Genomic DNA, 16,868 nt, shown 5'->3' with positions numbered 1-16,868 from the left:
CCAGTGCTGAGTACAGGGGCACAATCACCTCCCTACTTCTGCTGGTCACACTATTTTTGATACAAGCCAGGATGCCGTTGGCTTTCTTGCCCCCCTGGGCACACGGCCGGCTCATATTCAGCCGTTTGTCAACTAGAACCCCCAGGTCTCTTTCCTCCAGGCAGCTCCAGCCACACTTCCCCCAGCCTGTAGCGCTGCAGGGGGTTGGTGTGGCCCAAGTGCAGGACCTTGCACTTGCCCTTGTTGAAACTCATTCCATTGGCATTGGCCCAGTGATCCAATCTATCTAGATCCTCTTGCAAAGCTTCTCTGTCCTCCTGGGAGTCAACACTCCTGCTTAACTTGGTGTCATCTGCAAACTTGCTGATGTTACACCTTATGTCCTTATCGAGATCATCAATAAAGACGTTAAACAGAAATGGTCCCAACACTAAGCCCTGAGGCACACCACTTGTGACCGGCCGCCAGCTGTAAGTAAATCCATTGAGCACCACTCTTTGGGACCTTCCAGTCAGCCAGTGCTTGATCCAGCAGATCGTGTGCTCATCCACTCCGTGTGAAGCCAGTTTTTCCACTAGATTTGTGTGAGGGACCGTATCCTTTTAAACCATAGACCAAGGTAATCTCTGTCGCAGCTGAGAAAGATTCAAGCACATATCTTGATTTTCCTCTTGAATCAAGACCATATATTAGTTAAAGAGGACACCTTTCAGTTATAGGTGTACTTTAATGCCATTCCTCAAAACGTGACATACATTATTTCACAGAATCACAAAATAATTTAGGTTAGAAATACAAGCTTCCTAAAACCTCGTATGGTTTGTACAATATCCTCCTTCTCTATAAATAAATAATATATGACCTTTATACTCTACAAGCCCAGTAAAGACCCTGGCAGGACATCACACAACCTCTTAATATAACTTCCCAGCTATTTGTGGAACTCTGCCTCCGTGTCACTGAGAAACAGAGTTGGAGGTGACAGTTCAGATTTTGCATCCTCCTTCCGGAGGCCATTTCAATCATGCAGCCAGTTATGTCTCTTACTGTGCATTTATAGCTTAAGGAATCATTTGCAGTTGAAAATAGTCCTGGGCACAGCAAAGATGGACATTGCATGCACGCAAAGGTACAGCTCTGTTATGCTTTAAGGTACTGAAATTAAATTTATGTTTTCTGGGTTTCTGTTTCAGGGAAAATTATAAAAATAATAAATGTGATTATGTAGAGTACAGTAAAGATGCAATTTAGAATGTTAAAATATTTATGTGAATTCTCAAATACCATCCTAAGTAGGTGTTATGTTAAAATGGCATATTAAAACAAAGTATGCATTTCCCTTCCCTACTTAATGTCAGATACTTCATTTCGATTACGAAAATATTTTTCAGTTATTTTTCAGTTTGCTGGTTTTTCTCTGCTTAGGTAAATAACCTTACAAGTTTAATGAATTTAAACTTACAACCTTCGATACTTAAACTTCTTTCTGCTTTGCTAATTAAAATGAAAAAACTAAAATAAAACTGTGTAAAAGGCAGGCATGCCGTTTTCACATAGGCGTACTGTTTTCAGATGTCCCTCCGTGTTGTATTGCTCTGGATTGAACGTATTAATATTGGAAGAAAATATGCATCCAACAATAGGAAGGCTTTTTGTTGGGTGTCAGGGCTCAGCAAGCCCTTCAGCCTGGGAGTACGACGTGAGCAAACCCGAGCATCCTGTCTCACGTGCCAGTGGATTGCTTTTGTGTCAAGGAGCGGTTTTCAGACTTCTAAAGTTTGTGACTGCCAAACAAATTCAAAAAGAAGAGTGGGTATGTAGATCCTCTTAAGTCTTTAGAAAGATTGGGTTTCTGTCCAGCATGTATGAACTTGCTGGCTGAGCCACCTGCCAGAGAGTTCATTTCTGTGTGTCCCCCACCCCGGGCTGCGAGCTGCAGGTCTCCTGCCACCCAGCTTTTCACGCAGAGTTCAGATCATCCACAGCCTTGGAGAGGCAAAGAGGATGTGGTTTTCTAGGCTCGGACATACAGGCCGGCCTGTAGGCCACCACGGTGAGCTTTCCTTGGTGATGGAAGTGGAAACTGGATTTGGGTGACCGATGCGCTTATTGCAAGGATGCTTGTTTTTTTCTTAACTAGAGTTCAGCGGTTTTTTGGTGACTGGTCAGCACAGGTTCCTCTGGGTTAAGAGAACCACTCACGTGCATAAATTTAGTCATATGCCCAGCCTTCCCGGGTCATTCCCGTAATGTGTCACTGGTGAAAAGTACAAAGGGCACTGAATTTGTCACATGCATTCTACTTTTTCGGGGCAGGAGTACAATTTAGAAGTAGAGATGAGAATACAAGTTCTTTTTGCACTGTGCTACTCCAGTGACACGGAAATAATGTGTTATTTTGAGCACATGTGGTAAAGCAACCACTTGAATTCAGCGTCGGACTCTGGAAAATGCAACAATATTTCAGGTGAAAGCAGCTAGTAAAAAGCAAAGATGGTGATCTTGTGAACTGAACATTCCTGGATTTTAGACAGAATTTGTATATTTTAAGGTTATACCTGCACTAGCAGTACATCATTTAGTTTATATGCTTCAAGAATTTGTATATTTTAAGGTTATACCTGCATTAGTAGTACATCATTTAGTTTATATGCTTCTACATCTTTGGAGCTAGATACGGGTTTGTAACTGTCTAATAAGTGTCTAATTTGAGGATATTTTTATCAATGATTAGACAAAACTGAAATTAAAGATTTCCTCTTAGACTTCACAGTCTTCCATTGTTTTGCTGTTGAATTAATTAATGCTCAGTGCAAAACTGCAACTGAAAACTTAGATGCCGTTGAAAGGGAAACTCAAGTACGTTTTATGGATAGTTTGTTTTTCTTGCTTTCTTGTGGTTACACAAACGCTATATTTCGGGGAGAGTAAGATAAAGTTCTACGGACAAGTCTCCGAACCAGGACGGACTCGGTTTAGTCACCAGTTTTCATGCAAATTTGCTTCTCTTGACTTTACTCCTTCTCTGCTGCTGGAGCTAAAAATGGTTTGCAGCATTTTGGAGTCCCAGAGCTTGCGGCCCCAGTTATGTGGGTATATTCTGTGAGAACTAACAGTGCCAGTGGAATTCAGAGTTGATAAATGCTACTATTATTTTACAATTATATATTAAATGTTACCTGTATTACCCTCTCAGGACAACACGCTGCATTTCCAGGGAAGAAACACATAACATGACACGAATTAAATGAGAACATACTTAAATAGAATGTCTCCAGGATAGTCTAGGGAGAGATTAAACTGGAATTCAGCTGAAGTCTTTTGTAGGTACGTGCACTAGTGAAAAATTAACGGAATAGCAGAGCTAAAGGGATGTGCTTAGCTTGCTGGTTTTGCCCCAGCTGGTAAAATTTCATATATAATTTCTAATACAATGTTGTTTGAATGTAGTGCCCTGTTTTGGTTTACTTTTAGTTTCTTTGAGAAAATAATTCCAAGGCTTCTTTTCTTTTCCTGCTGTTGTTGGACAAGGTTTCTTTCAGCAAAATCTAACTGATTGACTTACGATAGGAAAAAGTGCTGTGAAATACAGTCTATAAATAAACAAAACCACAAAAGCTCTTTATGTGTTTGTTCCCCGCTAACTTCTTTCTGTGATGATAATCTCAGTGATTATTTATAACTGTATGAAAATAGTGTCTATCTGCACGAATACCAAGAAGAGACACCTGATTTAGTTGTGCGTATGAAGAAAGGGAACTACATAACATATTTTTAATTCCTCTTGTTAATTCTTGATTGAAATCCATTGAGCGTGGTTACTCTTTTGCTGGTAATGCACAGACAAAAGAGCAGACTGTCACCAAAGACAATTCCTTAATTCATGTTTCAGAGGATAAAAACATAGAACATATTTTATGGGTATGTATGTGCATAGATAAATGTATGTAAGTTATAATGGATAGTGATATAGTAAAGGCCTGGATCAAGTGAAGCGGAAAGAAATCGCTAGTGGCATTGCAATACAGAGATTGTGGTTACAGTTAGAGAAAACCTGTTTAATCTGTGAAATTAGCACTTGCTGTTTGTAGGCATGCAAAATACGGTGTAAGCGCTTGGCACCGCCTTTTCTAGGGGAGGCAAGATGTTGTGGCACTTGATGTGCTGGAGTCACATATGGCATGTGAGGGAGAGAACCAGAACGTAGCTGGCTTTGGGAGTTTGGAGCAAAGGCAAGGCATTTCATGTGCAAAGGATCAGGCTCAGGTTGGATTCTCAGTACTGGCCACGTAGAACTTTAATTTTCTTATAGAAGCAAAGTGGTTTGAAGAGATAGGTTAGATGGTAGAAGCTAAGTATTGGTTTTCTTTTTAATTTATTATTTATAATTTAGAAAGTTGTTATTGTTTTATTTTATATTATCTTTTTAAAATATTATTTTAAATAATTGAATAATAAAAAAAATACGTATATATCCATTGTAGCAAAAAATCCATGAGAAAATAAAATAGATGAGGTTTTGCTCTGTTCAATTTGACATTGTATTTGTATGAAGACAGTCCATTCTTGGGAGCCTAATTTGTACTGATGATCATAAAAATAATTTGGGGGAGGGAAAGAATGTATATCTGAAGCAGTTTCTGGAAAATGTCATTAGCAAGACTAAATACTGCTCCTCCCTTGAAAATGAAATCACAGTACAGCACCCTGCGGAGAGTTTTGCTCTTTGTAGCCAAACCGTAACTGTGCACAGGCAATGCCAGAGCCCAGGCCAGGGGTACACTGACCTCTCTCTGCGTGGGGGCAAGCCTGGTCAGGCACATGCACATCTTTGTGTGATTCTTTAATTCACGGGTGCGTTTTCGGTGCAGTGCTTTGGGGAATAACAAATGCTGGGCCTGTTCAGTACCTGGGGCAGCAGGTGCTTCATGAAAACCGGATCGTGCGTTTTACCTTAGAACCCAGCCTTCTGGTTTACTCCCTTTGACCTGAAGGACACAATCAGGCTAATTGTGAATGGCTTTAATATATTTTAATCTGTAACAGAATTTTTATTTTTTTTTTTTCTGATGAATAATTACAGCAGCTGGTTTTGGGAGTATTTTATTAATACTACTTTATTTCTTTAGAAATGCGGAAATCTGAGAAACAGAAAAATGAGAGGAGTTATATTTCGTTGCTGTAGTGTTATTTAAAACTTTTCCTTCAAGATAGCAAGCCCCATCAAAACTCCTTTCTCATTTGGGAAAGGTGAAAGAATCCATGAATAAGACAGCAACTACAGCTAGCTGGTGAGACGTTAAAAAGCCGCACTTCCTTACCAACATGCTAGGCACATCGTTACTTGGAATTAGTAAGTTGTGAAGTTTTAAATGCAGTAAAACACAAATTGGATTCCATCATGGGTGTGTTTTCCTTCTTAATTAAAAGATATTTGGCTAGTGACATTTACAGGCTCTTTCACTGTTGGTGCTCATGTCGGCAGTAGATTTTTGCACAGCTCTCACGCGGGGAGAATGAGGAAACACATTTCGGCCTAACATTCTGAAGAGGCATAAAGCGAAAGTTCAGCCACTGAAAAAGAACAGTATCGTGTCCTGGATATGGCTTAATCTGTACAAAAGAGGGTTCTAATTTTTCAGGGTAGATTTTGGCACTAGGCCTTTCTTAAAGTGAGGTCTGTGGAGGGTTTTTTCCTCACAAGTTTACAGACCTGAGGGTAACGGAAAAGACCCTGATTAGAATGTGCCCTACTTAATAAGCATGGTCCTGAAGCTAAAACTACCTTCTCAACAACTTTCTAACAGAGGAAGATTGGTGTATTTTTGCTTTTGTTACCAGAATGCTGGGAGTAATTACAAACATAGCAAACATTATTATCTCCATGGCTAGATTTTGCAGCTCAGTGATGGAACGGAATGGTAACTGAAGAGCAGCGAACAGCATGGTACAACCTTTGGGGCACTTGAGGGGTGTTCCTAGGAAACACAGCGTAGTATAAAAGGTAGATGATGTTTTCCCATCAGTTAGTTTCTCGCATTCAGTGCAACAGGATTTCTTTGCTTCGCATACTTTTGCTGGACCTTATAGCAACTGAGAAAACAGTGATGAAAACCTGAAGGTATAAGTTAAATTGTTGCAGAGATCATCAGAATACTCTATTCTTTCTATACAGTCTGATGTTGTCATGCAGTGATGGAGGTTCATTGTTCCATTATCAACTCACATGGACTCTTTCTTGATTTTGATAAAAATAGTGATGATTATTAATGTATCAAATCAAGGCCATGGAGCTTAATTAAATTGATGCTTTGGGTTGCTGCGTTGCATGCTTATGAGATTCAGCTACAAAAAGCTTAAGCTTTTTGCTTTTATTAAAGTATTCAAGTCAGGGTGAAAGTGCATGGGCCATGCTGTTCATAAATACAAATGTGGCAATCTTTCATAAGGGAGAGTTTTTGAAATGGTCGCAGTGAAAATCTGAGACTGAGAAATAGCAAATTTTCCAGTTTGTTTAAGCAATGGTCATATTTTGAACAGCATGCCACTGAAAACAGACCTAACAAGAAAAATTAAGTGAGCTTTGGGCTTATAATAAATGTTATGGGTAAGAAGCTTTTGTAGATGAGACCTTATTTTACAATTGCTTTCACCCACATCCATCTTGTATGGAATCATTTGGTACTGACTTCTGAGGGGTTGGGATGTTGTCTTGGACAGTTCAATGGGATTTTCAGATATGTCAGGACTGAGGTTTGGCAGTGCTTGTGTTCCTTGTGGCGTGGAGAATAAAAGTAATTCTAAAGCAAAATCCTTTTCTTTATTTCAGATTCACTGATAACATGCAAACCAGAGTCTTCTTACTGCTGTCTGTTCCCGATACGATGTCAAAGCAAACAAAGGAGACTTAGAAGTAATGTGACTCAAATACAAGTGTTTTGGTAAGTCACCTAATGTGCTCTTCCACTTGAAGAAAGTGGAAGTGATGAAAGTGATCTTCTACTTGAACAGATCTTTTTTCTGCTCCTTTGTAGTTAAAGTATGCTTTTAAAAACATTGCTAAAAACACAGTAGACTGTTCACATTTTGACAAGTGTTTATTCTTTCAGAAGTCTAGCAAATCACACCTTCAAGGTGTGCTTAATTAGAACATCCTGCCACAGCCCCAACTTCTGGAAAACTTTGCAGTCCCTGAGTGTTACATTCTGGTTTTGGTCAAGAGTAACACAGTGCTCTTCCTATTTATGCAGCTTCTACATTCTTTCAGAATTAATTATTCACATGTTTCAGTTAGAACATCTTTCTTGGTAAGCCTACATTCCCTCAGCATGTCAGAAGGAATATTCTTATATTCAGACTATTGAATAACATCATCTGCTTGCAGAGTTTCTCATTGCCTTCCAAAATCTGTATTGATGAATTTGAATAAAACAAGTCCCAAAACACACACCTAATTTTTGTGTATTCACGATCTAAATATACTTTACAGGCTTTTAATCTTCTTCCTGAACTCTTAAAAGCTTTTTTTTTTTAATGTGGTAACCATATGGATTTAGTACCATTAGTTCTGATATTTACTGATACTTTCATTCTAGCATGCATAGTTCTTTCGTACCTCAAGGACTGTTTAGCTGTGCTAATATAGCTAACGATACTGCTTGACTTTATTAAAGCCTACTAATGTGTTTAAATGGGATTGAGAGGTCACACAGTTTCCCTTCACAGTCAGTTCTGTATTTTTACATGCTCACATTAATGTATATTACAGAATATCTATGCAGATGATTAAAAGAAAAAGCTGTGTAGCTTTTTTGTGTCACTGGAAAGTAGGGTCCAGGTGTGTACCCTACTTAGGTCAGCCTGCATATGAACAAAGAGTTATCACCTAAAGATAAATTGCATATACATTATACATCTACAAGACAATTTCTGAAAGGGAAGAGTGTATTATGTTGTCATGGGCTCCTGTCCCATTTTTAATAATGTCCCAAATTTGGGAGTCCTAACTGAAACAAAAGTTACTTACTATAATGCCTGGGCATGAGCGAGAGCGCTCCCTTTCTGAAGCAAAATAACACTGGCTAAGAATTTCTAATTTGGTTAAATTCTTCCTTGCTTTTCCGCTCTGAAGAACTCTTCTATCTCCCCCTGCCCCTTTTTTTCCCCAGAGTTCTGCTGTTTCAATAACTGCTGCACTCTCTTGGTGTTCTTTATCCCAGTTGGGCCCAAGTAATAAGTAGAGACTAGAGACGTTCCCTTAATCATTGTGTCTTACTGCTGACATCTTTGTAAGTAAGGAGCAGATTATGTCTTGTCTTGTACCACTGTTAAGTTAGGGGAATGTCTTCCTTCACTTTCTAGCCTTCTTGATGTTGTTCTAGTCACACTGTTTCCTAACCAATTCTAGTTGACATTGCATGTCCTCTGGAATGGTGTACATATGCTGTTCCCTGCCTTTACATGCTTTATCTGTTTAACTGGAGCCATGGAAGACATCTTGTGCACCTCAAAATAATGCTTCATGGCAGTACAGTTGGAGGAACATACCTGACATCTGCCATAGTCTGGGATATGACAGAGAGATCAGAGGCTAGCAAAAAGGAGGGGTTCCCAAAATCTTGGTGTTTCTCATGGTCCACACATGGGAAAAAGACATCTGAAAAAACACATGTGAATGTATTTCTCTTCTGCAAATGCAGAGCCTGGGACAAAATTTGAAACAGCTGTAACCCCTGCCTCAGAGAGGTACAATACAGCTGTATTTCTCCAGGGATGCTATCCCAGGAAAATAAATCGGGCAACTCTTGATCTAAGGTATTAGTATTTTATTATCATTACGTTCTTCTGACACCCACACATGAGCATTTACATTACCAGTGCATCAAAAAAGGTCATAGTTGCTTAAATAAATAACACTGCTATTTTGCAAATGAGCAATTAAGTTATGAAAGAAGCCTCTTTTCATATAGCTGCTGGCTTTGATCCTTCTTTGCATTATTTAACACCGAAGACTCCGGAGTGAATTCCTTTTGTCAGCTATGGAGCATAGCTTTGCTGGGATAACATCTCACGTGGCCTCCTTGAGCAGGGAGAGAGCAGACCACAGGCTGACAGCAGTAGGTTCTGCATGTCCCTATGTGGTGGAATCGCCTCAGTTGTCTTTGCAGCCTCCCAACCTTTCCCCCACCATTCCTGCGCGATGATTTCTTCTGGTTCCTGCTACAGAAGTCCATGGTCTCAGCACAATATCTGCCCTCTGCAGCAGTTGATTTCTGTCTCAAGTGCCAAGGCTCTCAAAACACTTGCTGCCTTCCCTGCACCTCCTCCTTTCTATCTCCAAGTCAGAACGCTGCGTGCACAAAATGTTTGGCTTGCCACGAAATGTAGGTGCCATTACAAAAGGCACCACAGAAGCTGGAAAAGCCAATCGACAAGTGGTAACGTCCCTTTATATTGCAGCTTATCAGAAGGGATTCCAGGAGGGCAAAAGTTAAAAAGGAATTCCTGTGAAATTCAGAAGTACATTCATTTTTGAGAAAAACATGAGTTAATGTTTACTGTAAAGTTCTTTTTTGACTACGCGCTGAACAAGGAAGGAAACAAACCATTTTGAGTTCTCTCTGTAAGGCAGCTACTTTCTCTGTGCCTTTTTCTTTCCTATGTTTAATTCCCAATACCCTAGAGACTCAGTTTCCTCCCTTAGCAGGGACTGTGACCTTAAAAATAGCCAGCTCCAAAATAAACACAGAAAAAAAACCACTTCAATTGTTTCAAATACATGGTAAGTAACCAAAACTGCATCCATGCTAAAGCTGAAATTCATAATCTTTTGGAGCTGCAACTGGGACTTTTGTTTCTCTGAGAATTAGCATTCATTATTTTGTGTTCATGCTGCATGCCTGCCTCTCTCTCCTAAGAAGTTTGTTAAAACTTAGGATGCCATTTGTAAGTAATTTGTCACTATTTTTAGCACTCTTGCAAAATTTTTAGAGGGGACACTATCACTTTGGATGAGGACCAGTCAGGGCACCAAACGCCTAAGGAAGTGGTGATCCCAGGCTGTTTTCATGGCATGCTCCTAATGGGCTCTTTTTCTGCTTCTGGATATCACAGCTGCCTGGGGCCAGCTGGAAGAATTGACAATTTATCGAACAGAAAGCTTTTTCTGTCTCTTTTGCTTCTAGTTTGCTTTCTCTGCTTTCTCTGATTCAGGTGGATGAAGGAGGACGGGGTCCAGCCTGGACCTCCCCTCTGCATTGAGGCCATGCTATAACCCCATCCATAGGCTGTCTTATTGCCACCACTGCCACTGCTGCCTTCACATCTGTCCACAGCTGGACCAGAGTTTGCAGTTTCTACAAAAGCTTTTTCCAGGAAAAGGACTTACCATCAAACAGGTTTCATGGGGACGGGAACTGAGCCTCAACCTATTCCATTACCAGCAGGCTTGTGTCCGCATGTTAAAGCAGTTGTTAACAGCTGCACTCAACATTTCATTGAGGAGCCCTTGGTCATATATAACCAGTATAAAGGCAGAAGGACAGGAGAAAGGACATGCAAGTCTGCAAAATAAATTGCCCTCTGGCAAGCAAGTATTGCAGAGGAATATTTTCAGAGTCTGGCCAATGGCCTGGTATGGAAAAGTCAGTCAGATCTTACCAACACCTCTCACTGGGCAGATGTGTCTTCTGACCTTGCTTAGGAAGGTTTAAAACTGGTAGAGGTTCAGGAGTCTTCAAACACATCTCAAACTCTTCTCCTGCAAGTAGTGCCTGCAGAGACTGTCACAAAATTCAAGTATTCCTTCTGCTTTTCAGCTATATCTGTGTGGTATAGCAAATATTTAGGCACTTGACTATTTTCCTTGGAATATAGTCTAAAACCCTTCATTTATATAGAAAAATATGTTACAGTGTTTTGAAGTCTCAGAACAGGACTATGAAGCTTTTTTGATTAACGCAGACGCTTGGTCTTTAAGTGTTGGGGAAAGAGGGACAGCTAGAAAATGAGCAGGGGAAAACAGCAAGGGAACATTTTGTGTACTTTTCCATCCAAGATATTGCAGGGTTTGGGCAGGTTTTTTTAATCCATCGTGTTAGCCTAATCCACGGGGAACTCATTTTGAAATTAAATATACCAAAGTATTTATGATTTACAAAGAGGGAAAAAATAAAAGCCTTAAAAAATATCCTGTGTTTGATCTATTTGTCTCTATGAAAATATTGACAAAAGGCAAAAGAATGGCCTTCATTTAGCTTATTATTGTTGGCTTGCTTTAATGCTTTCTTATTAAGGGTAAACTCCCATTAAGATGTGAGATATTAACTCTTTCGCAGTTGTGAAGGAATAAAAGATGGAAACTTTGAATGTAAAACTCCTGTAAACAATGATTCTAAGCTAGATAATCTGTGATTCCTACTCAGAAGCGTGTAATGTGGCAGAGGGAAGCTTTTAAAAGTAAAAAATATATATGGAATAGTCTGTGCAGAATTTATGCTTCAAAATATCTTTAAAAAGCAGCCTCCCATGTAGGGTCAGAAACATGGTGTTAATTACGCAGTTCTAGAAGTATTTTAGAAAATAAATACTTTATGGGGGGAAAAAATAAGCGTAAAAATGTTATAAACTCTTAAGTGTCCATGTGTAAAATAAGGAGATCTCTTCACTGAAGCGTTAACTACAGACCCAACTCGAGTGTTACCGGGACCTTAACTTTATTCACCCACAAAAACCTCTAGTTTTGCGGAGTGGTATTTTTCACTGGAGTCAGCTAGTCCTTCGGGAGCCTGTTTTGAAGAACAAGTGCTACCGATGTTTAAATTGGTAACGCAATAGAGAAGTGGCGAGAGACTTCAAACTTGAGTTAATACAGTGCATCAGCTGCTAATCCAGCCCTGCTGTGCCGCTAATCAGATCACCCTGCTAGTCCAAGTGCTGTTTTTCAGTGTAGTAACAGTCCCACAAGGAAGAACTAGGTTGAAGCCCATGCCAGAACTGCATCTGAGCAGGGCATGGCCAAACCAGCTTCTGGCCGGCTGGTCTGGGTCCCAGGCACTGTCTGGACATGGCAGGACAAGAAATCAGCTTCTAAGGCAGATAAAGGTGTCCCTTGCCAACACCATGCTGCGGTGGCTCTACCTGCGCTCGTTAGTTTGAAGCCCACTTAGATAGCTGAAAACTCATTAAGGTTGGCAGAAGAATGATTACCCAGCTCCGGGTTAGTAATGCGATGCCTAATGTTGCAGAGGAGGCAAACCTGAAGTTTAAGATTGTCTGTTTTTGCTTTCCAGAGAGACAGATGTTGCTGTTGCCAGCTCAGAATTCCTAAAAGAAATTGCTCATTTGAACTATTTATGCCATTAAAATCCCATTGAATTAGCATTAATAATGAAACTAACTGTATTGTTATCAATGTAGTATCTGAGGAAGCCTGTTGGCCTGAATGTTGTATGAACAGGAATGTCTGTTGGGATATTTAATTTCATCTCCCCTGACAATGTGTGATTGTTCTCTTTTGTACATTTTCTGTTAACTGTTAGCAGTCTGGATAACTTTGTGGAATAGGTACAAGTCACTCCAGGCCAGCACAAAGCACACAGAAGTCCCTATCTGACGAAAGCCAACATGCAAGGAGAATTTAAAGAGTTAGCATTTCACTCCAGTAAACCGAGATTTCACATTTTCCTTTCCAGAATTTCCTACCAGACTCTGGTTACTCTGTGCTGACCAATACACCTCCACGTCTCTATAATTAAGAGTAAACTTTAGGATTGCTACTTACACTACAAGGACCCGATCCTGCCAAGACACGATCCTGCAAAGATCCTTTGGGCCATTTGCGTAGTCTTGTTTGAAGACCATTTGCTCTGATGTACAGGATCTGCTCTCCCTTTCATCACTATCTCACATCAGATTTTAACTGGTCTCAGTAGGTATATAGCTCTTGGCATTTAAGACCGTATCCTTGCAATACTTGCATTGTATTATGCTTATTTTATTGGAGTTTAGTTAAGAGACACAGGTTTTGATTGGTTTGCCATGGGGACACAGAAGGAAATTATGGATGTAGGAGGTATTGGTAATAAAGCTTATAATAAGCAGTAAGCTTGTGCATGGAGTTGTGGACCAGAAATACCATTTCCATGCAAAATTCACTCGGTGTCCAGGGTTCTCCCTTTTTTTTAACTTGGCTTCTTTTTGTGTTGTATTATTTTATATCGTTGGAGTTCTGGGGTGGATTTCTTTGTCTCAGGAACCTGCAATATTTAAAATATAGGGGGACATTGCTTTATTAAAACAATTCTTTTAGTTGTCACGGCAACTGGTCTTACATAAATGATGAAGAGGAGTGTATGTAAAGAGATACTTTAGCTCATGGTGGTAAATCCAGTACTATTTAAACTAACAAGAAAGCACTCTGGGGTTTGTTGTTGCTGTAGTTCATTTTATTCCAGATTATTTTTACAACTGTAGTATTATCCAGATTCACAATCAAAAACCACAGCACTTGTAGGCTCATAGCTGTGTCAGTTTGACTCTCTCTTATCTATATAAGGTTCTCCATTAGGAAACAGATTTGTCAAAGCCGAACACAGAACTATATAATAAAAAGTCAGATGTGGTACTTTGTGATTCTCCACAAAGTATTTTTCTGCTCTTCTTTTCCAAAACTTCACTCAGTCCGATAGGCAGAAACTACAACATTAGGGAGAATGCGGCAGTGACCCTGAGGTTATCTGGTTAACCATTTAATACAAATTGTTAATTTTCTTACAGCTTTGCTGTGTTTAAGGATAATTGGAAACTTCGGGGGGGTGGGGTGGGGTGTATATTATTCTAGGATCAGCATATATAATTTCCAGCACTTGCAAGTGGTTAAGGAATAATTCACTAAAGAAGTGGAACCCCAAAGACAAAAACTGTGCTGACAAAATCTAGGATTTTTTCTCTTTCTCTAGTGATTTAACAGTAGAATAAAAATTAAACAATACTAACATTTCTTTACTGCTCAAAAAGTTTGCTAGACTTAAGAAAAAAGTGTATCAAAGAAATGTGCCATAATTAATATGCTAATTCTTTTTATCCTGGTTATATATTGTTCAGTATGATTTCTAAACCTTTCTCCCAATTTTTGCCAGTTGTTTTTTAATCTTTATTCTCATCTGCCTGTAATCATCTCACTTTTCCTTTCCTATTTTCCCTTCCTCTTTTTTTTGCTTACAGAACTTTCTTTCCCTGCATGCCTAAATTAATTTTCACTTTTTCCCTTACAACTGTATGCGCTGTATGTAGAGTCTTCTGTTTGCAGTGCTATTAGAACCAGCCCTTTCAAAATATAAAATATTACAAATTCCCTACAGGATGCGATTAGTCCTGTTCTAACATACAGCAAACCAAAGCTGGTAAGTTTTATATATATGGCTGTAGGCCACTGATGCCCCTGCGAATGGTGTTCTTCCACACTGGTTTCCCTCTCTTGCTTACAAGCTGCTCTTTGTTGTGAACAGAAAACTGGGGGTACTTGAAGTATTCTGCATCAGCTAACTAGTAGACACCAAACAGCACAAAGATTCACACTGTCCTGAACTAATATAATACCCCTCATGGAAGTGACTCCAAGCCATTTGTTTCATCAGCCTTGAAAGCTTGCAGTTGTAGAGGAGATGACTGAAAAGTGCTTATTGGAAGGCAAATACTGCTTCAAACCTCAGACCCACATCATCATTTTCTCTTTTTAATTCCGGTTCTCCAAATTTAAGGGATAGAACCAACTTCTCTTTCATGCCTTCCTGATTGTTGAAAGTAACTCGTTGGTAGCTTTGGTGGGTCTAGAAAAGGGCCTGTGATACAGCCTGTGGGGATGGCACTGCATAACTTCTAGAAATCAGTGTAACTAGTTGCAAGAACAGCAGTGGGCAGCAAAGTTAACAGGGTCTCTGCAGTCTGCCCAGAGTTACCTCACTTAGGTAAGTCAAAAGTGTAACGCAACTATGCCTCCATCATACCTCCCTAACAGTTTTATTTAAAATGAAGTTGGACAATAGGGTGTGTAGACTTTTGCATTTTCAAATGTCAGCAGGTGAGATTCAATGTACTTTTCCCAGAAACTCATGCAAGCATTTTTTTCTTAATCTTTTTTCTTGCTGCGTTTAAGTTTGCAGCTGCTGGATTCTGCTTTGAGTTTCAAGTTCAAAGGCAGCCAGACACTCTTTGTGAAATATCACAGAAACCACTGAACTTCACCGGGCTTTGCAAGGAAATCTTGTCAAACCACGAGTTTCCCACACTTCCAGTGCGAAACCTTGTGTGTGTTAACTCTGAGCTTTTTGCTCCCTGCTCAGACTGGAGTGAGCTTAACTCTGAAGGATCACGACCCTTAGGGATCTTCTTCATGAACCTCGGCCTGTTTTCAAGTTTGTAACAGAACTCAGAATTCTTTCCCTGATTTGGGGGTTTTGTAACAAAAGCAAAGGATAACTGTAATCAACGGGGCTTTTAAATCGGTGGTTTTGGAGATGGGTCGTAACCTTTGAACCCAGCGTCTGTGCGGTAAGCCTGGCAGGCATCCAGATTTTGGCAGGTTTGTTCAAGTTTCGAAAGAGCCGTCCCACCTGTTGTCACAGCAGCGTGGCAGATTGCGAGCCCCACCGCGCAGATACAGGACGCCGCGAAATATGTCTGGGAGAAATAGCATCTCCCGTAAAAAGACAGAGGGCTGTATTGTGTCGGGGGAGGCAGCCCTCACGTGAGGGCTGGACGGGAGTCGTGTAGCAGCTGGACTCTTCAGACGCCTCTCTCTCAGGGCTTGCTGTAGTGCAGTCTGGAGTGGGACCTCCACCATATGTTAACGGCATGGCACGCCTGCCTGTCCAGCGCAGCTCTCGCTCCGCCGAGGGTACAGGCGGTGGTGATCGTTCTCCTCCTGTCCTTTTATATATATACCACAGATCTAGGTGGCCCAAACAAATCACACTAGTGACCAGTGTGTCACAGCCGTATGGGAACTGTGAGCTAAATTCTTCCCTTTTCGGAGAAGATCTCTGGGGGGCTCAGAGGAGTTTTCTTTCAACGCAGTAGGGCACACCAGCTTTCTTCCATTTACTACCAAGAGGTAAAGTTTCAAAATAAGCTTCTCCGGGCTGTTTTTCCAGGTAGCTGGTTCACTCTGCCACCTGCGCTCTGGGAAGGCTCTTGAGGACCAGCCGTTTCTTCCCATTCGGTTGCCTGTTGCATGACCTGGCTCATGGAATATCAAGTAGCAGCATCACACCGGAGTGCAAGTCTTTGTAAGAAAAGAGGGAACAGAAAAGTATTGTTTTAACCTGATCTCTTCTAATATCAGTGTACCGGTGTAATGCCAATGTTACTATTCCTGACCTCTTTTGTTGGTGTAAGTTTCTGTATTACAAGTCCCTCAAAATCAAAAGCTGCCTTAAAATTAATAATCATTAATATTTTCATTCTATAATGAAATTCATAGGAAATTCAGGAAATACAATTTCATTATTGGCTGAACAAAGAGATAAGGTCACAGCTCAGGGGAAAATGGAGAGTTTATGGCCTTTGGAAAAAGGGGCAGGCCACTCAGGAAGACTATAAAGGTGTCGTAAAGTTATGCAGGGAAAAGATTAGAAAGGCCAAAGCCCAGCTAGAACTTAAGCTGGCCCTGGATGTTAAAAACAACAAAAAGGATTTCTATAAATATATTAATAGCAAGAGGAGGACTTGGGACAGCCTCCATCCACTATTGGATATGGGAGGTAACGTAGTGACAGAGGATGAGGAGAAGGCTGAGGTACTTAATGCCTTCTTTGCCTCAGTCTTTAGCAGTGGAGTAGGGGGTCCCCTGAGTACCCAGACCCCTGAGC

The 16,868-nt window shown here is 40.4% G+C and overlaps 1 long non-coding RNA gene across 1 annotated transcript in view; it reads left to right on the top strand.

Annotated features, from left to right (window-relative positions):
- The window catches only part of LOC106885872, a 73,323-nt gene that overhangs the window by 41,410 nt on the left and 15,045 nt on the right, over nt 1–16,868 (top strand). Inside the window, exon 3 of the long non-coding RNA XR_001411518.1 lies at nt 6,830–6,941. This is a non-coding gene — a long non-coding RNA (uncharacterized LOC106885872). The remainder of the gene's footprint in view (nt 1–6,829; nt 6,942–16,868) is intronic.

The sequence above is a fragment of the Calidris pugnax genome, unplaced genomic scaffold, assembly GCF_001431845.1.
Source record: "Calidris pugnax isolate Ruff unplaced genomic scaffold, ASM143184v1 scaffold47, whole genome shotgun sequence".
NCBI classification, from domain to species: Eukaryota; Metazoa; Chordata; class Aves; order Charadriiformes; family Scolopacidae; genus Calidris; species Calidris pugnax.
Note: the sequence above shows the minus strand (reverse complement) of the source record. Positions and strands in the feature narration are given on the sequence as shown.